This window comes from Urocitellus parryii, chromosome 8, assembly GCF_045843805.1.
Source record: "Urocitellus parryii isolate mUroPar1 chromosome 8, mUroPar1.hap1, whole genome shotgun sequence".
NCBI classification, from domain to species: domain Eukaryota; kingdom Metazoa; phylum Chordata; class Mammalia; order Rodentia; family Sciuridae; genus Urocitellus; species Urocitellus parryii.
Window position 1 is genome coordinate 117,466,723 of NC_135538.1, and position 25,975 is coordinate 117,492,697.

A 25,975-nucleotide genomic window follows, 5' to 3' on the forward strand; every position below is an offset into this window, starting at 1 on the left:
GGATGAGAATAAGAAAGAAAGAAGAATTAACTGGACATAACTTTCCTATGTTCATGTATGAATATATGACCAGTGTAATTCCTCATCATGTACAACCACAAGGATGGAGAGTCATATTATAGGTATGTATAATATGTCCAAATACACTCTACTGTCATGTATATCTTAAGAGAACAGATAAAAATTTAAACTCATAAAAGATAAAGTATGTTCAAAAGATAGATTTTTGTTGTGAAGATTACTGAGATCTCAAAATAAAGGGTATATAATACAAAATAAAGTAAAAATTTTGGGTCAATTATAAAAAGTGTTTAAAGTTTGTAAAGTTTTAAAATAAAGAAAAAATTGTCAAGGATGTTTTATGTGACTGAGTTCATAAATATATGGATCTTTGTAGAATAAATACATGGGTCTTTATGGAGGCTAAATAGATACCAAAGATACATTAGTTTTATTGTAGAAATTATGCTTCTTGGATCAAAGTTATTATATAACATTTTTGCTTTTTAAAAATTTTATAACCATTGTCTGTTAGTGCTTTGGAGGATTACTACTTCTAACAGAACAACCTGAGTTAATTTAAGACAGTAAGTAATCACCTACTGTGGGAAGCTGTTCTCACATGTGATTGGGCACCTCCCTGACTAGGTGTGAGACATTCAGGCTAAACTGTGTCAGAACTAATCCCCACCCTTTCAAGGTGCAAGAGCCTTTCCATGTGGGGGTGTGACTGACCATTGACCCTGAGACCAATCACTGACCCTGACCTTGGAATGCTGTCCTCCTCCACCTTCATTGGATGGAATTTTCCCCTGAATTTCTTGTTCCCCAATAAAAGGCCATTCTCTGGCGTGCTCTCTCTCTCTCCTGCTAGTCTCTTGTGTAAACCTCACTGCCCCACTGGGTGGCTCCAGGCAGGAGCCAGAGGGGGAGCCAATTCAGACCTGGTCAATGAAAAATGTAAATTGAGTTTATGTGTGTTTATTTTGATCTCACTAGTTAATTTCTATGCTTAGAACCTCTAGCATGAAGCTAGTGTGATGGTCGCATGGCTGAACCTACAATATTGAGAGGATATAATGCTGACTTCCAGGACTAATAGTTACTCTAAATACTGTCCATAAGTCAATGAAAGAGATAACTGTTAAATTATAGACATTTTAAAGTTAAAACCCTTTATTCCCTCTTCAAGACTGGTGAAACTGGCATATTAGATATTTAAAATCAAAACTTGAAGACAAAAGCCAAGGACGTAAAAGGGCTAAGGAAAAAGCAGTCAATATTTTGACCCTTGCCCTCTAAGGTCAGCCAGGACCCAGGGAATGATGGGAATACTCTAAGGGACATCAACTCTGGCAAGTCACCTGACCCCCTGATCAGGGAGCTGTGAGGACCCTAGAGAACAGGAAGCCAACAAGTGAATATTCTGCAGAGAATTATTGGAGGAGATGTCCCTGATGCTTCCAAAAGAAGCCATGAGTGGTCAGCAAGAGTCTGACCCATCCTGGCAGATGAAATGGCTGGTAGAGGAAAGCTAAAGAGGCCAAGCTTCTTCTCACAAGTTCCCAAGAGTGATCCCTGAGGAATCTCAATGGCCCTGAGTGTAGGACAGGGTCTATCTTTGAACAATTTAGTCTTAAGTCCTGGCAGTCAAATATAACCAAAGCACAACCATTAAGTGGACATGTAAAAGGAAATCCAATCTTGTGATGTACACTTGTGTCAGTCCTCCTAAAAGTCAATAAGCTAGGTGGTTATAAAGAAAGGGTTCTTGTACAGGAGAGCCTAGAAAGTATCACAAAGGATTCTGATAGAGTGACAAGTTTGTCCTGAGTCCATTTGAGCCTAATCTCACAAACCTACCAAACTTTCTCACCTCCTACATGGATTGACTGGGTCTGTTTTTCTGGCTTTCAATCTAGCCCCAAGCACAGCATCCATCAGAGCTAAATGTGCTATACCACTCATTCCTTTCCTGGTAGGACTGAGAATAACTGCTGGGTGGATACAGTGATAGGAGTCTATCCACTTCCCTCTCCTATCATCTAGATTTATCTAAAGATCTCTGTGTTAGTCTAGAGGAAACAGCAACAGGCATAATTACCCTCCAGGACCAGGTGGACTCACTAACAGCAGTCACTCTCCAAAACTAGGGAATATCATATCTATTTACCACCAAGAGACTGTGTCTCTTCTTGGAAGAAAAATGGAATTTTTATGTAAACCAATCTGGTATAGTTAGAGATGTAACAAAGAAATTAGCAGACTGTCCTTCCAGGATTAGGCAGCAACCGTAAGATTCATAAGGATCATAGTCAATATTTACATCTGGAGGTTTTGGTGCCATCCTGGTGGGATCCTTTCTGACACTCCTTCTAGCTCTGTTGTTTGGACCCTTCCTGTTAAACCTACTGTCATGGTTGATCTCTTCTCATCTAGAGGCTGTCAGACTCCAGCTGGTGCTGCAGCAGGGCTTCAAACCAATCCCACAAATGGACCCAAATGCCCCGCTGTCTCTTTTTGACCAGATAGGGTGAGAGGGTCATGGTCCCCAGTTAGGCAGAAAGAAGGACCCCAATGTGCCTGAATCAACTACAGGAGATGAGACCTCCAGCTCCTCAGCCACCCCAAAAGAATTTTGGGATCATGTCTCTCAGGGGAAAATGAGGTAGGAGTTTAAGGGTGTTAAGATAGTGGATGGTACAAGAAAAATATGTGTTGGAGTACAATCTAGATGGCTGCCTTATGGTAATAAGTCCCATTACCATGACAATCTCTGCTCTGGAAGGCTTATTGCCCATGGCAACTCCCATCACAGGTTCTGTATTTTAATTAGGTACAAATAAAGTTCCCTTTGGGAACCAGCAGGACATATTCTTCAATCATCCTGTGCAGAGAGGGGACCAAGGCACAGCTCAGTATGTAAGAGAAACTCACAGACATTGAGACCTTGGGTCCTGCTCTAGCTTGACCCACTCTGCTCTACTTTAGGAGTGTTACTTTCCCTTTCATTTTCAATAAGTCTATGCTCTGTTATTTCTGTGTTTCTTGGTTACTTGTTTGATTGGGAAGCCAAGAACCTGGGCCACATCTGGACATCCCACCAGTAACAGTTTTGAGGCATGATTTTTGGTGGATTGTCAGTGATAGGGATTCCTGGTCTCCAAGACCACGTTTCTTGCTTTTCAGCAGTGATTGATTTAATCATCATCTGAATAATGTGTGGGTGGACTCAGATCATCTACATTGGCCTTTGAGGCTCTTATGCCTGGTGATTAGGTCCATGCAAAGCAGGAGGGCTCTTAAGTCTTATCCAAATATGTTTAATACTATTAGTATTAAATACATATTCAGTATTAAACATAATCACTATTCTGTAAACTGCCCCTTCTTCTTCTCTTAGAGCAGCTATTCAGCAGAGAACTGAAGAGGGTATTTTCTTTTGTTTTTAGAAAGGTCTCACCTAAATTATGTATATTTCCTTTCTTCCATCTTGACCACATTCATTGGAGTCCTCTATCTTTTCCTGTCATCCTGGTGTTTAATACATCACCAGACAGAATAAGATTCTGTAAACTGCCTCTGAGAGCAAAGATGTTGTTCAGGATTTGGCTTGAAGCTGCACTCTGTCAGCTTACTTCATAAGAAATAAGTGATAGGAGGTCTATCCACCTCCCTCTCCTATCATTTAGATTTATCTAAAGATCTCTGTGTTAGTCTAGAGGAAATAGCAACAGGCATAATTACCCTCCAGAACCGGGTAGACTCACTAACAGCAGTTTTCCGATTTGGTTCTCTTTCCACCAGTTTGTATAATCCCAATTGTGTTTCTATTTTCATCATTATCCCAGGGAGATGTGGGGACCTCTTAGGTTTCTTGACCCAGAATGTAAGGGGGAGGGGGAAGGTAAGGTGGAAGAGAGACAGTAGCAGATCTTCTGTGGATGGTGTTTTGGGGCGTATAAAGATCTCATCTCTAGTATCCTTCCATGACATAGGAGCTAAAAGAAGATTGGTTTTTCCTGGCCTAATGAAGGGCACAGTCAAGATGCTAGATGAAATACTGAATAAAATTCCTGATGAAAGAAGTTTAGAAACTTGAGCTAGAGGTGTAGCTCGGTGGCAGGGTACTTGCCCAGCATGCCTGGCTTGGGTCGCCAACAGAAAGAAAGAAAAGAAAGAAAAGAAAGAAAAGAAAGGAAAGGAAGAAAGAAAGAAAGAAAGAAGAAAGAAAGAAAGAAAGAAAGAAAGAAAGAAAGAAAGAAAGAAAGAAAGAAAGAAAGAAAGAAAGAAAGAAAGAAAGAAAGAAAGAAAGAAAGAAAGAAAGAAAGAAAGAAAGAAAGAAAGAAAGAAAGAAAGAAAGAAAGAAAGAAAGAAAGAAAGAAAGAAAGAAAAAAACAGAAGCCTAGTCTTGTGCTACTATGCAACTTCCCAGTCATTGCTCCGGGATGCAATGGTGCACTTAGGCCAACAGATGGCGACAGAGACCGAAGTTTAACTTGTTTTTCTTGCCTTCAGCTGCGGTGGAAATCCCCACGGAAACCTGACTATTCACAGGGGCTCTCCCCACGCAGCCTTTGCCTCTCTCTTCTTTCTCACATTACATCAATCTGCGAGGTTCTGACAGCCGCGACGGTGGGATATGGAAAACCAGGGACAGGAGAAGAGGTGATGAGCAGCTTTCCAGACCAGCCCCTGAAGCCCTCCTGCTTCCCAGGACCCAATTGTAGGGGTCAGGCTGGAGAACAAGTGGACGACCTGGGTCAGTCTGCGCATCCTGTAGATCCTACTGTGGTCCCCTCTAGAGCTGAGCTCGCCCGGGCAGGAATTCCGCTCCTGCACCCCAACCCCGGACATTTTCTCCACTAATGTATTATCATCACCTAGAGCAGTCCCACCGAATAAATATTTGTTGAATGAAAGAGTGAAGTAGAAAAATTGAGGCCATGCTCCTCTAAATTGCTCATCTGGGTTCCTTCAGGCACTTAGTGGCAGGGCCAGGTCTAGAGCTCAGGTTTTTTGATTTCTAGTTTGGTTCTCTTTCCACCATATTGTATAATCCAAATTGTATTTCCGTTTAGACTCTTTTAGCTCTAATTATTGAGTTAAAGACTTCATCCTCCCTTAGAGCAGTTAGCAAGCAGAGAACTGCACAGGGTATTTTTTGTTTGTTTGTTTTTGGAAAGGTCTCAGCTGGATTATATATTTTTCCTTTCCTCCATCTTGACCATATTCATTAGAGTCCTCTATCGTTTCCTGTCGTCTTCCCCAGATGAAGAATTCAGTTTCTACATCTTATCTGAATGTTTATCTGTCCCTCAAAAGTTTATGTTTATGTGTGTGTGTGTGTGTGTGTGTGTGTGTGTGTGTCCTAAGGATTTTTTTCTTCTTCTTTTTTTCCTTGCATTATAATTTTACATAAAGGTGGAATTCATTGTGATATATTCTTATGTGCATGTAACATAATTTGGTTGATTCCCTAAGGAGTATGAATCCTACCAATTTGAGGGACAACTAGCATTTGTCTTCTCTGACAAAATATGTGTTGCATATTCTATAGGAAAAGGTGGGGTCGGGGTCAGAATTCTCTGTTTTCTCTGGTTCAGGAAATATTTCTAGCTTGTGATTTGAGGAACAGAATGGAAATTCTTGATGATGTGATACAGTTTGGGAGACATGAGTGCTGTGAGGATCAGGACCTTGAAAGGGAAATGCATGGTGATTTTTTATTCCTGATTTCTTTCCCCCTTGTTTACTTCTCTTCAGTTTCTCCTCTTGGGTGCTGTCTCCTTGATATTGAGAACACAGCCAGGTGCAGTGGCACACACCTGTAATCCCAGCAATTTATGAAGTTGAGGCAAGAAGATCTCAAGTTCAAGGTCAGCCTCAGCAACTTAATGAGATCTGCAGCAACTTTAACAATACCTTGTCTCATAAATAAATAAATAAATAAATGGAATGGGGATGTGGCTCAGTGATAAAGTGCCCCTGGGTTTAATCCCAGTAGAAAACAAACAGATAATCCCCCCAAAAAACAAACAGAAAAAAATGGAGAAAAGGGGGGAAAACTAGAAAAAAATACATATTTTTTCTTAGAAGAAACAACAACAAAACCAGAAAAGAAATGCTGTGAAAATTTCCATATTTCTTTGTGACTTTTATGAAATGTGACAGCCATGTTTTAGGGTAGAGATATTTGATCTAATTACCATTAGGAAGAAATAGAAACTCCTAATGGGAGTTAAGTGTCTTACATAAATTTTTCCTTTTTTTTTTGCTTGCCTCTCCCACCTTGTTCCCTACAATTATCCAACCAACTTACTCTGTTCCAACCACACTCTCCTTTTTCTTTAAACACACGAAGTACTTGCCAAGCATGCCTGGCTTGGATCGCCAACATCTTAAAAAAAAAAAAAAAAAAAAAAAAAAAAAAAAAAAAGTTCAGAAGCCCAATCTTGCACTTGAGTCCTGCTCTGCTCTGCAACTTCCCAGTCATTGCTCCGGGACGCAATGGTGCACTTCGACCAACAGATGGCGACGGAGACCTCTCTTGCCTCTAATGCTCTTGTCTGAGATCTTAACACAATTTAAAAATACCTCTTTGTCACATTTGTTCAAATCTAAGCTCCATGAGGCAGGGACCATGCCAGTTTTTCTTCTATGTTACTTTGTAACCCCTGGTAGAGTGGTAATGGGAATACAAATATTTTATTTGAAAAATATTGTAGCATGCGTATCCCAATGGAATACATACACAGCAGAGGAACTATTTTATCTATATTTTCAGCAGGTAGAGAAACACATTTTAGGCATTCAGTAAATTGTTATTAAATCCATATTGAATATTTTCGACTGATTTTTGAACATTTCAAGTTTGAAAAAAACCAGAAAATCAGAATGATATAGGTAATAGGGATGGGGGCAAAACCAAAAGCAGACTATGGACAAGATTTCCTGATGTAAATGCGAAATTTATACAGATACAATAGTGGTACAAGGAACATGTCTGATTAACCAGCGTTCTCTGTTCTCCTCAGTGGATTTCCAGTTCTTTGCCCTACGTGATATATAAAGTATGAATAAATTTGCCAAATTAATTAATTCAAAGACTGACATGAAGATTTTATTTGCTTAATAAAAATTTAAGGGAATTACTCAGTAATTCATTAGGAGAGAGCAACTGAGTGGATTAAAATATGAATGTTTGTCTCATTTTCAAACATTATAAGTACTGTGAAAGCACTTGTTTTCTTCTCAGAGAGGAGTCTTGCTGTGCTGCCCAGGCTGGTCCTGAACTTCTGGGTTCAAGCCATTTTGCTGGAGCCTCTTAAGTAGCTGGGATGAGAGGTGTGTGCACATGGCCTTGAAAGCACTTAAATCAGTTAATACCTATCATTAACTAAATTTATATTTGATACTAATATGTAGCAGAAATTAAAATTTGTTGTTATTTGCAGGACAATTATAGAGTATTGTGGTCACTGTTACTCTTCCAGTTCCATCGATATCCCTCAGGCTTGTTGTTGGTGATGTATTTGATGGATTTACACAAGCTGTGTTATTTGAAATTATGTGATTTCATTGTTTCAATATTTTGCTCAAACATTGATTAATATAAATAACTAAAGTATTTGTATGAAGTTTAAGACTGATTATCAAAGGCACATCTTTAAAACAAATGATAAAGTGTGATGTTGGGCAAGTTACTTAGACTGAAGCATGGCTTTGTTATCTGAAAATTTAGATAATAATAATTACCCTATAGTCTGTTCAGGTTACTTGTGTCATGATATTTTAAATGTGCCATGTCAGACACATATTATGGTTTTAAATGATAGTTATTATTGTTTATACTAATAGAAACAATTGTCATAACTCTAATAATAATTATGTGTCTATTCTTCTCTGGATTAGATTTAGAATTTGAAAAACTCCTATTAACTTTCAGCTTAACCTGACCTACTTCCTGTTATTCTATTTCACCTCTGGTTGCTGCTGGAACTGGGGTATCAATAGGCTCAGAGGTGTCAAGTCATCCTTGTGCAGTTATTTCCTGAAGGGCCTCCTCTGAATTCCATGTAAAATACATGTGTTGATAAATAACTCAGTTGATTAAATAACCCAGGGAACTTTTCTCAACTATTTCCTCATCACAGCCTCTGTTTTGTCCCCTTTAAAAATGCAGAACATGGCTTGGTCTTGGGGTTCTAGCTTTTTGTCAGGATCTGCAAATAATATGTCATATCTATAAAATTTTATTTTGTCTGAATACCTATGGTATCAAAGAGAAAGTGTCTACCTGTTAAAGGTACAATGACTGAGGCTAATAGTTTATGTGTATGTGTGTTGTGTGTGTGTCCATGTCCCTAGGTTTTTCTTGTTCTTCTTTTTTCTTGCATTATAATTTGTCATAAAGGTGGAATTCATTGTGATATATTCATACATGCATGTAACATAATTTGGTTGATTCCCTAAGGGTTTTCTTAACCCCTAGAGTATGAATGCTACCAATCTGAGGGAAGACCAGCATTTGTCTTCTCTGACAAAATATGTGTTGCATATTCTATAGGAAAAGGGGGATAGGGGTCAGAATTCTCCCTTTGTCTCTGGTTCAGGAAATGTTTCGAGCATGTGATTTGAGGAACAGAATGGACACTACATAGAGGAAATTTCTTGATGATGTGAAACAGTTTGGGAGACAGGAAAGCTGTGGGGATAAGGACCTTGAAAGGGAAATGCATGGTGATTTTTTAATTCCTGATTTCTTTCCCCCTGGTTTACTTCTCTTCAGTTTCTACTCTTGGGCATGCTGTCTCTTTGTTATTGAGAATAGAGCCAGGTGCAATGGCACACATCTGTAATCGCAGCAATTTATGAAGCTGAGGCAAGAAGATCTCAAGGTCGAGGTTTGCTTCAGCAACTTAATGAGATCTGCAGTAACTTAACAATATCTTGTCTCATAAATAAATAAAAAATAAATAAAAATGAATGGGGATGTGGCTCAGTGATAAAATGCCCCTGGGTTTAATCCCAGCACAAAACAAACAGATAACACCCCAAAAAAACAAACAGAAAAAAACGGAGAAAAATGTGTGGGGGGGGACTAGCAAAAACAAATACATAGTTTTTCTTAGAAGAAAGAACAACAAAACCAGAAAAAAATGTTGTGAAAAATTCCATATTTCTTTGTGACTTTTATGAAGTGTTACAGGCATGTTTTAGGGTAGAGATATTTGATCTAATTACCATTAGAAAGAAATAGAAACTCCTAATGAGAATTACATGTCTTACATAATTTTTTTTTTGCTTGCCTCTCCCACCTTGTTCCCTCTAATTATCCAAACAACTTACCCTGTTCCAACCACACTGGCCTTTTTCTTTAAACACATGAAACTCACACCCTTTGCACTCTCTCTTGCCTTTAACGCTCATCTCTGAGATCTTAACACGATTTAAATATACCTATTTGTCACATCTGTTGGAATCTAAAGTTCCATGAGACAGGAATCATGCCTATTTTTCTTCTATGTTACTTTTGTAACCCCTGGTAGAGAGGTAATGGGTGGCAAAGTATTTTATTTGAAAAATATTGCAGCATGCGTATCCCAATGGAATACATACATAGCAGAGGTAGCTATTTCATCTATATTTTCAGCATGTAGAGCAGCACATTTTAGGCATTCAGTAAATTATTATTGAATGCATATTAAATTATTTTGATTAATTTTTGAACATTTCAAGTTTGAAAAAAACAGAAAATCAGAATGCTATAGGTAATAGGAGACTATGGAAAATATTTTCTTATGTCAACCCCAAATTTATCCAGATACAATTGTGGCACAAGGAACATGTCTGATTAACGAGCGTTCTCTGTTCTCCTCAGTGGATTTCCAGTCCTTTGCCATACGTGATATACAAAGAATGAATAAATTTGCCAAATTAATTAATTCAAAGACTGACATGAAGATTTTATTTGCTTAATAACAATTTAAAGGAATTACTCAGTAATTCATTAGGAGAATGCAACTGAGGGGGTTAAAATATGAATGTTTGTCTTACTTTCGAACATTATAAGTTCTGTGAAAGCACTTGTTTTCTTCTCAGAGAGGAGTCTTGCTGTGCTGCCTAGGCTGGTCCTGAACTTCTGGGTTCAAGCCATTTTGCTGGAGCCTCTTAAGTAGCTGGGATGAGAGGTGTGTGCACTGACTTTGAAAGCACTTAAACCAGTTGATACCTATCATTAACTAAATTCATATTTGATACTAATGTGTAACAGAAATTAAATTTTGGTGTTATATGCAGGACAATTATAGAGTATTGTGGTCACTGTCATTCTTCCAGTTCCATTGACAGCCTTCAGGCTTGTTCTTGGTGATGTAATTGATGGATTTACACAAGCTGTGTTTTTTTTAAATATGTGATTTCATTGTTTCAATATTTTGCTCAAACATTGATTAATATAAATAACTAAAGTATTTGTATGAAGTTTAAGACTGATTATCAAAGGCACATCTTTGAAACAAATGATAAAGTGTGATGTTGGGCAAGTTACTTAGACTGAAGCATGGCTTTGTTATCTGAAAATTTAGATAATAATAATTACCCTATAGTCTGTTCAGGTTACTTGTGTCAAGATATTTTAAATGTGCCATGTCAGGCACATATTGTGATTGAAAAATGATAATTATTATTGTTTATATTAATAGGAACAATTGTTAAAACTGTAATAATAGCTACAAGTCTATTTTTCTCTGGATTAGATTTAGAATTTTAACTTTCAGCTTAACCTGACCTACTTCCCATTAATCTATTTCACCTCTGGTTGCTGCTGGAACTGGGGTATCCATAGGCTCAGAAGGGTCAAGTCATCCTTGTGCAGCTATTTCCTGAAGGGCCTCCTCTGAATGCCATGAAAAATACATGTGTTGATAAATAACTCTGTTAAATAACCCAGGGAACTTTTCTCAACTATTTTCAGCCTCTGTTTTGTCCCCTTTAAAAATGTGGAACACTGCTTGGTCTTGGGGTTCTAGCTCTTTGCTAGGATCTGCAATTAATATGTCATATATATAAAATTTTATTTTGTCTGAGTACTAATGGTATCAAAGATAAAGTGTCTACCTGTTAAAGGTACAATGACTAAGGCTAATAGAGATTATGCAAACTGTCCAGAGTCACAAAATCAATAAATTCTTCAACCGTGATACAAATATATTTTTAAAGCTGTTTCCTTTCATATTGTATCTAAGTGCTTGTAGTGTTATGTCTAGGGGGAAAAATGAAGAGCTCTTAGATAATAATTGTATGTCACAAGGAATAGTATTCCACTTCTTCCTGCCCTCTGGCATCCTTAGCCACCATCAAACCCCAAACATCAGAAACAGAATTTAAATAAATGTCACAAGAAGACATGCCTTGAGTCATGTTTTTGGTTCTGAATCTTACTAACATATCTTCAGCATTTTACAAATTTCAGTGATATTTGAAGATGATCTACCACTAGATACCTAGTAGATGATCAGTATTTTGTTTTATTTTTTACTTATTTAGTTTTTAATTTTTTATTTGTTCTTTTTAGATATACTTGACAGGAGAGTGTATTTTGACATATTATAGATACATGGAGTATAACTTATTCTAATTAGGAGCCACTGTTGAGTTTGTACATGATGTGGTGTTTACTGGTGGTGTATTCAACAACAGATTTTTTTTTTTTAGAGAGAGAGAGAGAGAGAGAGAGAGAGAGAGAGAGAGAGAGAGAGAGAATTTTTTAATATTTAGTTTTCAGTTTTTGGTGGACACAATATCTTTATTTTTTATTTTATGTGGTGCTGAGGATTGAATCCAGCGCCCCACGCATGCCAGGCGAGTGCATTACCGCTTGAGCCACATCCCCAGACCAACAACGGATATTTTTTGAGTTGAGAATTTTCATTTAAAATGTTTACCTAGAGACAAATGAGGACTTAAATCATAGGGTTGATTGGTTTCTTTCTTAGGAACTGTCCAATCCTAAAATGCATAGGGGATTTCCTAATTTCCATCTCTGTGAAGTGAAATGCTAGGTCAATTGGTAGCAGCTGTGCTGAATGCAAGGTGCTTTTATTAAATTGCTTCTGTTTCAAGTTTGAAAAGATGACTGTGATAATCCCCAGGAACTCTTGGAGAGAAGCTGGAAATGTGATGGTGGTTCTCATGGTGCTGAGGACTCCCATGGCTAACAGAAGAGATTCCCCAAGTAAGTGCAGGACAGCTGCTATTCAGAGCCCAGATTTGGAAATAATTTCTTGGGGGCTCTGGGGCTTAAGCTTGGGTTTATTGTATTTTCAAACAAACAACAGGTAGAATTTGGAAGGATTCCTACGAGAGTCCTGATTTCTCCTTCTTAAGAGTTTTGCTAGATTCCTTTTTTCAACCTCGTTAGTGGAAGGGAGGCTAATTTATCTAAAGGAGTTTGAGATATCAGAATTGGAAGAAAAAGACAAAGTACATTTCTATACTAGACACATTACAAAATGCAAATGAGGTACTTGAGAAGCATCAGGTAAGTTAAAAGAGCTGGCCACCCTAGGGATTTTCTGGGCTCAATAGTATTCATCTACTTTGGGGCTTGGGATCTGAGAAATTCAAGAAATTCTGGGCTCAATAATATTCATCTTCTTTGGGGCTATGGTCTCTGGAGCTTCAATACCTGAAGAGCATAATTAATCACCCATGCCTTGCAGGTAAGCAGTGGGGGTCATGGAGATGACACTGTGGGACTTGGGAGGAAGAATGGGATAAGGACAGGTAGTTACTAATTCTGGGTTAATTAGGGACTTGATTCAGTATTGATAGTGAATGGGGGTTATGACAATGATGAAAATAACCTCCAAATTGATATTTATTTTGCACCCATTAAATCCCAAGCCTGTAGTGATAGTGTTACATCAACTGTCTCAGTTGGTCTTTCTAAAACACACACAGATATAAATTGATGACTCTGGGGTATGCATTATTATAGTGTATTTTTACACTAATCATTAGGAAAATAACACAACAGACATAATTACACACACACACACACACACATACACACACAACAAAAATTACAAAGAAATATCCAAATAACCACTAATCAAGTTGAACATATGTGAATATTACCAATTCTCCAAATGACTTCTGTGAACTCCTTTCCAATGGTACCCATTTTTACCTTCCAGAAGTAAGTTCTATTGTGTCTCTTTTAATCCTAATTTTTTTTGCTCATTGTTACCATTAGCATATATATGAATGTATCCTTAAACAATATAGATTAATATTTCCTCCTCTAAATGTTCTATAAATGCTGTGCTCTGTCTTGCTTCCTTTGCTCAATATTAAGTTTGAGAAGACTTTCCACAAATCTTTGATGCAACATTCATCCATTTTCTGTGTTGGGTAGTATATTCCATTTTATGAGGACATAGTATTGTACTATGTGTACTATGTGTTCTTATGTGGATGGATGTTTGGGCTGGTCTTACTTAAAAGAAAATGTACCCTGGAATTCTGGAACCTTTGGGTTTACTTTTCTCTAGACTGAATATATATACTTCAATTGGAATGATCTCCCTATCTTCAACTTGACAAGAAAATGTCCAATTGTTATTCAAATTAATTGTCTCATGAGTTGTTCATGAGAAAATCCAGTTCTTAACAGCTTTTGGGATCTTAGACTACTTAATGTTTCCCTGTCTGGTGAGTGTATAGTAATTTGTGAACTTCTATTCTTCCCCATATTTATCTTTTTCTCATTTATTTCAAAAAGATAAAAAATATATTTCAAGTCGAGTCCATCATCAGTATATGCTTTGCAAACATTTACACTTTTGGCCTTGTATAAGTCTTTTAAGATATCTCCTGATGAGCAGAAGCTGCTAATTTAATGAATTGAATTTATCAACCTTTTTTATTTATGGTTATTGCTTTTAGTGATCTAAGAAATCTGTCACAACTCCAATATCATGAAAATGTTCTCTAGTTTTATCTCCTAACAGATTTGTAGCATTTCATTCATACTTAGGTCTATATTACATATGGTTCAAGAAGTATTCCTAATTTCTTCTGCTCCTTTTGATGTATTTATTAGAACATCATTTATTAACAAAAGTATTCATTCCTCACTGACCACCTGTTGTGCCACCCTTATAAATTTAGCCCAAATGGATGCATGAAACTTATTTTGGAATACATAATGCCATTTATTTGGCTATGTCTGTGCCAAAAACATGATGTTTAATCACCATTTTTGCCTTATGAACCTTTATTGCATTTTAGAATCAGTTTATAAATTTTGAGTAATAACAAATTGGTAGGAATTTTAAATTATACCCACAGAATCCATAAGACCATTTGAGATAATGTCCTCTTTATAATATTCAGTCTTCCAATTCATGTACAGGTGTATCTTTGTGTTTATTTAGGACCCTTTTGATGTATCTCATAAATTTCATTATTTCCCTTTTAGAATTCTTGTATATTTTTATAAGACTTCTTCATAATTTCTCAAGCCATTATAAATGGCATAATTCACATTTGATTTCACATTTGTTGCTCATCTATATCTAGAATATTTAAAAATGGTTCTTATATCCAGCCATTTGCTGAACTTTCACTTACTTTAAATTCTTTTAGTTAGTGGATTATTTAGGATTCTTGTTATTTACAGATCCAGCAAATGAAAATGCTGTCAATTTTGTTTTTGTATTCCAAACATTATTCCATGATCTTCCTTGTTTGACATTTTTAATTTTCTCCAATAAATGATCAATGCAGGATTTGAGGTAGAGAAATCACTTCATTCATCCTGGGAATAAAATTCTGAGGGTTGAGAGCAGATTTTATTTAGTCACTGGTCTTTGTTGTCATGTCCCTTTACTCCCTGTGTCTCCCTGAACCAAACACAGGGTTGGTTGGGATGCAGCCTGAGCTAAATCTAATGTGGCCTGGTTCTCCTGCAGAGGATTTTGTGTACCAGTTTAAGGGCACCTGCTACTTCACCAATGGGACTCAGTGAGTGAGGATTTTGGCCAGACAAATCTACAACAAGGAGGAGATCCTGTGCTTTGACAGTGATGTGGGGGTGTTTGTGGCTGTAACAGAGCTGGGGCTATCAACTGCCAAGAGCTAAAATGCCCAGAGAGACTTCCTGGCTGAGTATCGGGCCCACATAGACACCTTATGCAGACACAACTATTACCAGACAGCTTCCTTCACTGTTCAGTGGAGAGGTGAGTTTAGGACTGATCAAAGTGCACTCACCTCTGAACTAGTGTTGAAGGCCTTTTGGGAAGGCAACTTTTGGGATTCCTCTGATTTTGGTAAAATTGGGAAGGCATTTGAATTCAAGGAAAATCTGTTGCAAGACTTGGCAGAACAGAGTTGGGATATTGTGTTAGTCAGCTTTGAGTTACTGCAATAAAATGCTTGAGATAATTAACTTAAATAGAGGAGAGGTTTATTTTGATTCACAGTTTAGTCCATGGTTGGTTGATTTTGAACCCGTGGTGAAGTATCACATCATAGTGGGGAAATACAGAGGTGGAGAGCATTGTTAGTTGATTGTATTCTGTGAAAATCACAGAGTGTATTTAAATCAAGACAACTAGGACATCATTAGGCAGAATTATCTTAAGGGACAATGGTATGCATTTCTGGCATAGATATTTTTAAAAGGGACATTTTTTTCATTTAAAAATCAACATACAATATTTATACTTATTTATGAGGTACACTGTTGTAATTCAACACAATGTGGTATGATCAAACTGGGGAGATCAGCATTTCCATTTCCTGAAATATATGTATTGGCAACCCAAACTCTTCTTCTCTAGTTATTACAAAGTGTGTAATTAATTATTGTAGACTATCCTTTTTGAGCTGTATAAGATTAGAAATGCTCCCCTCCAGGTATGTTTGATTCTCATTATTCACCCTCTCACTATTCCTTTCCTAGGCTGTAGTGACCTGTATTCTACCCTCTATTTCTATGTGATCCACTTGTTTTTTAAATCTTCCACAAATGGGTGAAACCTTTGGTATTTGTGAACACTAATATGTGCTGTTTTCTCTGCTTTAGTATCAAAGGAGGGACTTAAGCCCATAGCGAGAGCCTCTTTGCTGCCTCATTCTCTGACTTTATTTTTTGCTGTATTTCATCCTAGTGGAGCCTATAGTCACCATGTCTCCTGCAGGACAAAGCCCCTAAACCACCACAATTTGCTGATCTGCTCAGTGACAAATATTATCCTTGACAAGTTAAAGTCAGATGGTTCCAGAATAAAGAGGAAGAGACTTCTGGAGCTGTGTCCACACCACTTATTCAGAATGGAGATTGGACCTACCAGATTCTTGTGATGTTGGAAGTAATACCCCAGCATGGAGATGTCTACACTAGCCACGTGGAACACCCCAGCCTCCAGAGCCCCATCACTGTAGAATGGTGTAAGGGCCACTTCATTGATACCAGGGAGCAGGGAGGACATTGGATCTTGTGGACTTGGGGTCTCTCTTCTCTGCTGTTGGACACATTCATACCTTCTCTCCTACACAACCCCTGGTGTCATTTCTGAGCCTAGAGTCATGGAGGTCTGAGATCTCAAGTCAAAAGGCAGATGCTGAGTACTGACCTCCTTTCTTTCCAAGATATTATTGCTTTATGTAACCTGATCCCCAGGCTGAGGTTCAGCTTGGCAGTATATCTTCTGCAGTGGTGAAATTCTGGGCTTTGTCATTAAAGCTGGTGTTTGGGGATGGTCTCTGGATTTTCACATGGACCTACCCTGGTGACCCAATCTCCCCTTTCCCCCAAACCCTCATCCATCCACTGTTCTCCTGAGATCTCTGCATGCCATTGACCCTCCTCTGTTTGGTAGTGGGGCACCTCTGTCTCTTATATCTTGGGTTGGACTCCAGGCTTCCTGAGGAGGACTCTGTGGGATGTGGGGACAGTTACTGATGCACAGGCTTCTACTTCCCAGGGGCATTGACAGAATCTGCCCAGAATAAGATGCTGAGTGGCATTGGGAGTGTTGTGCTGGGACTGATCTTTCTTGGCTTGGGCCTTAGTGTCCACTTTTGGAATAAGAAAGTTAAGTCACCTTTAGAGAAAATGGGGAAGACTGGTGCTAGGACTAAGGGTTTCTGTTGTAACTTTTCTTATCTCAGTAAAAAGGGGGAGCCAAACTAGGGATAGAAGTAGATTGCAGAAATTAGGGAGGCCATGAGTCCTCCTTATCCCAAGTCAAGTTTTCTTCATCACAGAGGACAGTGGTGGAGGGTGATTTTAGTCAGAGAAGCTCTCAGTCCATCCTTACTTATGCCAAGCCCTTTTTAACATGTGACTCCCTTAAAGATGCACAGTCTTTGCTCACTATCTTCAGTGACTGACTCAGTGACTTTGGGGTGATATCGCTTGATGACAGTGAAACCTTAGTGCACATGGACTGGAGTGGGAGAGAGAGCAATCAGGACATTCTTTAATTTTTTTTTTGGAACTTGAGACAAAGAGACAGAGAAGTAACTCTTCTTTTGCCCAGGTTAAGGAGCTTTTCTGACCCTTTCTCTTTTTATTCTTGCTGATGATAGAACAACCCAAAGCTTCACCCACAAGACAGAGCCCTACTCCTCTTGTCAAAAAATGTGACACATGTAAGGTAGAAAAAGAGGTTGGCTGGGTTTGACTGAACACCCTAATACACTTCAGTTACTTTGTTCTTGGCTTCATGCCACATTCTTTCTCATGTGAATTTGGTTGGAGGAAATTTTTGGAACATTCCAGATGGTCTCTGCAGGAAATTTCAGGGATTGTTCTCCAGAGCAACACCCAAACTTTGGCACTAAGTGAGGCTTGCACAATACTCCCAGACCCCCAGATTACAGAGTGCAGCTGAGCTGGATGTTAGGTGAGATGACAGGAGGTTACAATTCTTACCTGTCAAGTTAAGTAGGTGACCTGTGCTTCACCAAAGCACTTAGATTGGTGATGGAACTTGGGCTTTCTTCCACAAGCCTCTGCAGAAGCTTTGTGTTCACTTTAGCACGGTATCCTCTTTAATCAGATACCAGGAGAGATGGTGAGGAGTGGGTCGTTGTACAAAATCACCCTTAGTGTTCTGAGTTGCAGAGAGGCTCCAGGGGTATTGGGCAGGGGGCTGACTTTCTCTGGGGATTTAACTTATGACTTTCTTTTTTCTCTCTCCTTCAGGGGTCATGCACAGATTCCAACATGTTTCTTCCTGTTATCCCTGTTCCTTCCTCGGTCTACTGTTGTCTTCACCCTTGTGCGCAGTTCCTAGTCTCCCTTCTCTCAGGCCTGTGAGGGATCCACCTCTGCCGGCCCTGTCCCCCTTCAAGACCTGAGTCCCACAGTGTCTGAGCAGCAGATGCCAGGCCCTCTTCTTTTATACACACACACACACACACACACACACATGTAATTTTTAGTTGTGATGGACCTTTATTTTATTCATTTTTTTGTATGTGGTGCTGAGAATTGAACCCAGTGCCTCACACATGCTAGTCAAGTGTTCTACCACTGAGCCAAAATACCTGGCCCCTGGCCCTCTTCTTGTTCTGATCTTTCCTGAATTTCTGTGACTACTTTCCACCCGCCACTGGGAGCTCTTCTCCCTATGCTGCCTGCCACATCTGTTTGGGCCACGAGCACTTTCAACATTTTTCTGATCTTGTCCTCTGTCTGAAGACTTCCCATGAATTACATGTCAAACTCTTTATCTTTCAATATATTTTTTTCAAAGTTAAATAGATTTGTGAGTCCCTTGTGTTTCTGATTCTGATGGAGTAAAAGTGGTGGTGGGAGATACTGGCACAGAAAAGACCAGATTCTAGAGGGCTAGTTCAGTGATGCCCCAAAGGGGAGCAGACTAGGCGAAGTCATGGACCCCCATACCTGGCCTAATTCAGGTGCCATGTAAGAGGGTGAAAAGGTATGAAAACATTCAATTTTCCTCCATCTGGGGGCTTGGAGGTTGGGGTTGTGTGCAGCAGTCTTTCCTGGCTTCTGCTGCAGCCCGATGAATTTTATATAGTTGAGCTATTGGAATTATTTTGTGCCATCATGTTACCTAACAACACCTAATGGTATAAGTTAGCCAACCTCTCCCCACAAGTGTCTCATGGCATTGTTGACTATGTACATGAAGGCAAAAGCAATGATTGTGGGTTGCGTCTGAACTACCAGATCATATACTTGCCAGTGGGAGTTTTATTAGAAAGTAATATGTTGATTGCATGTGAGGGAAACTCTCCTAATACCATATTTAAGGAAAAAAATAATTTTTTTGGCATATAAATTAAAAGTTCATAAATTTATTTGGCTTCTGAAAAATGCTTAGATCAAGGACTAAGATGAGATTATTTTCTCCTTTCTCTCTTAGCTTCTTCCTTTCTCTCTGACCTTTTCTCTCAATGTATTTCTTTTTCTACTCTGTAGCTCTTCATCTATATGTTTATCTATTTAGCTTTGATACTGGGGATTGAACCGAGGGGCACTCCACCACTGAGCCACATCCCCAGTCTTATTTTGTATTTTATTTAGAGACAGAGTCTCACTGAGTTGCTTAGTGCCTCACTGTTGTTGAGGCTGGCTTTGAACTCATGATCCTCCTGCCTCAGCCTCCTATATCTCCATACAGCTGGGATTACATCTGTGCACACTGCATCCGGCTGTCTCTTTATTATTATCCATTATTCTCTATCTCTGTCTATCCAAAGGATGCTCTCTCTGTTAATATATTAGATGGTTTTTCTAACTTTCTTCCATTTGCATTCCTCTATGAATGTCTCTCTCTCACACATCTTTTATTTCTTACCTGCATTAGAATGTCTTGCTGTCTACCTCTTTTTTCTTTTCTTTCTCAATCCACCCATTGGCCTGTGCTCATGGTGCACATGGTCATTTCTTTCTGTCCTTCTATGGTCCATTATCTTTCTCCTTGTCTGCATTCTCTCTTTGTGTTTATCTCTCTGCCTCTCTTTATTAGTCTTTGTGTGTGTTTCTTTCTCTCTTCCTTGTGCTCTCTGTGTTTGTCTGAGTACTGCTTTTCCTGATAGTTCTTATTTTCTCCTCTGGAAATATGGGTATGTAGAGGAACATCTCAAACTTTCAGCCTATCACCTGAATAGCAAGAGATCAAACATGTCAACTCCAGTTTAACAATCTGGAGAAATCCCTGATAGAGTGACATTCCAATTTCTCAACCAATCATTTTAGCCATGGGATATAGGATTCTAAGTCAGGCCTTAGTTTTGAACCAATTTCTGTGGCAGAAAGGGAGATTTTTTTCCTCAAAAAAAGTATGAAAAACAAAGCAAGACTGGATAGATGATAACTGTACTAATGGTAATATAATAATAGTAATGTCAATTGTCATTTTCTCTATATATGAAGTGTCCTTCTCTGTTTCTTTTTCTACCCATTAAAATTTGTTGCTGAGGGAATAGCTCAGTGGTAAAGCCCTTTCCTAGCATGCATGAGGTCCTGGGTTTGATCCTCAGTCCCCACACCCATGATGCTTCAAGTATAATTTATGTAGTTTACATATAACTGAAGCTTCATTTGTGTCATTATAGAAAGAGAATTTCAAATCATATCAACCTCCAAATCCAAGCTCTCTGGTTACATGAATTTACCTTTATTTGCTTTGGGTGGTTCCTATTTACCCTGTAAATGATGGTGAAAGAATAAGCTCATCTACCTTCAAAACATGAGGACATAATAGCATAATAACATTAAAAGTATAATCAGAATTCACTTTTGCTCGCATAAAATGGTATTTGATAATCTGGGTGAAGTCAGTTCCCCATTGCTTATTTATGTAACCTATTACCAGATAAGGAGGAGGGAAGCCACTGCGATACAAATGCAGGAGCTTCTGGAATTATATGATAGAACATCTCCACACTCATTTCCAACATATTTCTGCTACTAGTATCTACTTCAAAGGGGTCATCAGGGAAAATAAAGTTGTCAAAGTTAGGGCAAGTATTGATACATTTGAGATTTGATCTGTCAATGTAAGTCTGATGGTAAACATCTACAGTATGGATCTAAAGGATGTCCTGCTACTTTGGTTTTTCTAAAAAGAGATCAGTAGTAGCCCAGGTTCTCAGAGTCCTGCATTATTTATGTTTTAACTAATCAGATCACATACTTTTGAAATGCTGTGTTCTATGGTATTCAATAAGTGCTCAGTAAATATTCACTGGTTGCCCAAGAAGACCTTTGTTTCATGGCTTAGCCTATTCCTGGAATCCTTTTACTTTTCTCTTCGTATATATTTTTATCATACCCTTTGATGTCTGTAGTGTCTCCTTCCCTCACTCACGATGGCAAAATTGTCTTGGTTATTTTGTCACATTAACACATATATTAGTAGTGATGGTGGGACATCTCCATACAGCAGGATTTTTTTTTAAGACATTCTGGCCTAGAGTCCTTCATTTATTCCACTTCTGTTTCCTATGTCACATGTGTCATATCTGAGTGTCATATAATGTGATATTACAATGTCAGTTCTAAAAGGACTTTTCAGAAGCCTGACTTTCTGTAAATTTTAACATAAAGTGTACAAAATGTATTAGTTTACTTACTCTACTTTTTGTTATACATTGGCAATCTCTTTAATATCTAAAGGCTAAATATTATAAAATTAGGACTCCTTTGTCCAGTATGTACACAATATATACAGAACAGTAGAGTCAAATGAAATACACATTGCAGGACAATGCGTAAGCTGAAATTGTCTAGCACACTCTAACCAACCACCTTTTGCAATTTCCCTCCTGCCTCCCTCAACCCAGTGAACAAGTACAGACAGTGTTCTGTTCAGAGGTGGTTTAACAATTCCAAGCACAGAATTTCCCATCAGTTTTTAAAAGCTCTTTACAAAAAGATTAATCCTAATACTTCTAAGTTCATCAAGCACTTCTAAATAGGACTAGATATTCCACATAAGAACCTGTCCATGATGCACCCAGAACTGGTAAATAAAATTGCACATGTAACAATGGTTATAATCAGATGTATCTTCTAATGTTTTGTTCTTGAACCTTTCCATCCTCACTTTCTTTTCTCTACTTTCAGTCCAGTAGACAAATAGAAGCGTATGTAACACTTAGAGCTGGTTGAACAAATTCATATCCAAAAGTTTACATTTATAGACAAGCTTTCCTATGAATTTCAACAGAAAATGTACAAAATGTGCTAATTTTACTAACTACTTTATCACCCACTCTTTAACATCTAGAGACTAGATGTTGTAAAATTGGGATTTATTTGTCCATTATAGATACTAGATACACAGCAAAACAAAGTGCACAAAACATACAGAAAACTGATGTCTGAACATGTCTAAGTATGAACACAGGAATATATTACCCTTTGCAATTGTTCCCGCCCTCCTCCACACCACTCAACAAGTACAGTAGTACTATAGTGGTCACAGAGGTAGTTTTACAGTTCCACTCCCAAAAGACAATATTTCATATGAATTTTATCAAAAAGATATTTACAAAGTCACATTTTACTACCTCTATATTTAATATACAGTGGGCACTTTTAAACATCTAGACAGACTAGGAGTTTCCAGTAAGAATTCAATTTGTTCACTGTGTATATGGTAGTCTTGAATAAACTGCACACATGTAACAATAGTTCTAATTTGAAAATGTCTTCAAAATGTGAGTATTCTGCCCTTCACTGACCCAGTGGGCTATAATGCTCAAATTTTCAGAAGACAATCTTTCCTAGGAATTTTAACACAAAATATACACAATTTGTTTATGAATTCTACTTTTGTCATATACTGGCAACCTCTTCAACATCTAGAAGGACTAGATTAGGACTCATTTGTGTTTTATATAGACTACATACAGAGCAACGTAAAACAAAACCCACAGACACAGGAACAACCCTTGCCACACTGGCATGGTGCTCCTGAGGAGCAGCTCACAATCTGCACAAAGTGACACAAAGTGACACTCAACAGGGGGTTTGGCTATTTCCCCCCAAATCATTTCATAAGGAAACTTACAAAATGTGCTATATTTTACCATTTTTACTTTTAACATATATCAGGCACTTTAGAATATCTAGAAAGTCTAGATATTTCAAAACAAGTACTTAGCATTTTCAAATATATACAGTAATGAGGAATAAAATGCACAGAAAACAATCGTTATTTTATGAACAATATCTTTTACACAAACCCATCTGGCATGAGACCTCCTCCGTCTCGCTGTTAAAGGCTTCTCCGTGTCCTCCAGCCCACTGGACAAACGTGGACAAATGTCCCTCCTAGAGCTGGACTAACAAATCCATTTCAAAGTCCCTTCCAGAAGACATTTCTGAGATTTTAAAACGGGCATTTACAGACGTCACCTTCTACCTCTATCACACGTGGGCAACCTCTTTGCATTTACAAGGTCCAGTCGTAGCACTAGTTTTAAAGGTGGGGAGTTGAGAGCGGCCTTTCGTATTGTACACACAGGCTTCTGCAAAGGGCCACGGAATCTTCCCGCGGGGCGGTGGCATTTCCAGTGGGTCACTTGCGGCCTGTTGCTCTGCAGGCGCTCGGTGTAGGAGGAACACCGACCTCTAGGCCTAACTGGTCCACCCTGGTCATCTGGGTGTCAATCACCTTCCAGGGCAATGAAGGCCTCTGCCTTGTCCTACAAGGTGGTGTCACCAAGAGCCGGCACCAAGGGGTCACAGAGGCCCCTGTTCTGCCCTGCTCCGCTGTCCAAGGCGTGGCCGAGCTTTTGGTGTCTGCTTGCCTTCTGGGCCCTGGAAGTCCCCACCAGCTTCCACCCGCATTGGGGGACCGCCTTTCTTCTCACCTAGTCCCGCTGGCTGCCAATCAAAGGTGCCAGATCCTCAGTGGCGGTTCTTTCTGGGACGACAGGATTGGGGCAGCAGACCAGGCAGCCCTCAGGGTCCTGGTCTGATAGGTCGCCGCTGCCCTCAGGTCATCCAGGCAGGGGGTCCTTGACAGCCTGGGTCAGCCAGTGCACAGGCGCTGCGGAGCTCTGGGGTCTGCAGGGCAGAGGCCATGGCCTGTCCCCAGGCCCTCAGCTCACCTGCCAGCCTGGGGCAGAGTGCCCCAGAGGCTCCCCGGGAGCAGGTCGTGCTGCATTTCTCACCACCGCTCTGCCAGAACTGATTCTGCAATAACTTTATTTAAAAAATCCTCAATACTCCTGTAATTCCAGTGGCTAGGGGGGGCTGAGGCAGGAGGATGGCGAGTTCAAAGCCATCTTCAGCAATTTAGCAAGGCCCTAAATAACTTAGTGAGGCCCTGTCTCTAAATAAAATATAAAAAGGGTTGGGGATGTGGCTCAGCAGTTAAGTGCTCCTGAGTTTAATCCCTGGAAGGAAGAAAAAATAAAATCTTCAATACTGTGTTTTCAATAGAAATATAATGCTTCATCATATAAGATTTTGAAGTCAATAATTTTGCTAAACTCTTATAAAAATAAATTTCATGAGTCATCTTTAGAATTGTTTGCATTTCCTGAATCACATTTATACTGTTAAAAAGATAATTTTGTTTTCTTCCTTTTCTGTTATTTTAGCTTTGTCTCCCTTTCTAACTCTCTGTAATGTTGGGAGACACATTCAATAAACTATCAAGACACATTCAATAAACTACAGATTGCTGTAGCTGCTATTCTTGTTTCATTCAAAATCGGCCTATTTTGAAGTTCTTATTCTAAGGCTTTCTCTTGATTATGCCAAAGACAAGAGAAAAATGATTGTTTTCTAATTTCTATTAACCAGAGAACGCATGTTAAAAAGATAGGCTTCTCTACGATATCCTTTTCATTATTTAATTTAAATTTTATGTGAACTCAAAAAATGGCTAATTCTTCATTGTTGCTGCACTCCTTCATTCACTGATACAGACAAAACCCCCCAAACTACATTCTTTAATATAGTGCTCAACAAAGGATTTCAAAGTCATAGGTCCTGCAGAAGAGGGAGCTGAATTGCCATCAAGGATTTTTTCTTCTATTCAACTGATAGACTCATGGAAAATTGATAAAAGAACAGTGACAGAGCAAAATTTTCTTTAGCTGATTTTAGGAAGATAAGAGTTTATTACAAGGCTTAATATAGCTCAGAGAATTACCAGAAGAATAGAAGGAGCTAAATAAGGCCACTGAAGAAGCCACTCCCTTTTCTGTAACCATGGAACCACATTGGTTGGGACAGCCACATGGGGAAGCCCCTCCATTTAGTGAGCTGCTCTGATCAATTTGCCTTGGTAAAGGGACTTGCTGTGTGTTGCCTCTTTACATCCCTAAAGTGATTTATCAGATATGAAGATCTCTTCTCATTCCAACACAGAAAAATAAGGTAACTTTTCAGCTGAAAGAACATCTAATCATGTTCAACTCTCACAGAATGTTTCTGATTAGTCAATCTAAATGATGCCAAAGGTTACCCAGGAAGCGTCCTCTTCAATGTTGCACCTTCTGAAGTCAGGACAGATGCACTGGAAGAGGTTGAGAACTGTTTTATTCCCCCACTACATATGAAAATAGGGCACTCTTAAATTGTTTTCACTTCTATTAGTAGCATAAGTAATTTTCAGATCAAGTCTTCTTCCATGGAAATTATGAGGGATGGTCTTATTATAGATTAGATCATGTGCAAATCAATGGTTTTTACGTCCAACATGTAACAGCAATCACTTCAACAAAACAAAACAAATTCAAGTTAATCTTTTCCTTAAAATTCACAGAACATTAATTTAAATATAATTCTTTACAAGAAATAATTGACTTGCCTGTGTCTTATGCTCTATTTTAATATATATTTACGACTTGTTTTCTTTAATGAATGATGGCCTTCTTCATTTTTCATCTCTCAAACCATAAGTTCTGGTTTCAGTGGAGAAAAGTCAGCATTACCACAATTTCCCTTTCAGTC

The 25,975-nt window shown here is 38.6% G+C and overlaps 1 pseudogene; it reads left to right on the forward strand.

Moving 5' to 3' along the window:
• Positions 1–12,135: 12,135 nt before the first annotated feature.
• On the forward strand, positions 12,136–23,988 carry LOC144256449 (HLA class II histocompatibility antigen, DQ beta 1 chain-like; annotated as a pseudogene).
• Positions 23,989–25,975: the final 1,987 nt, after the last annotated feature.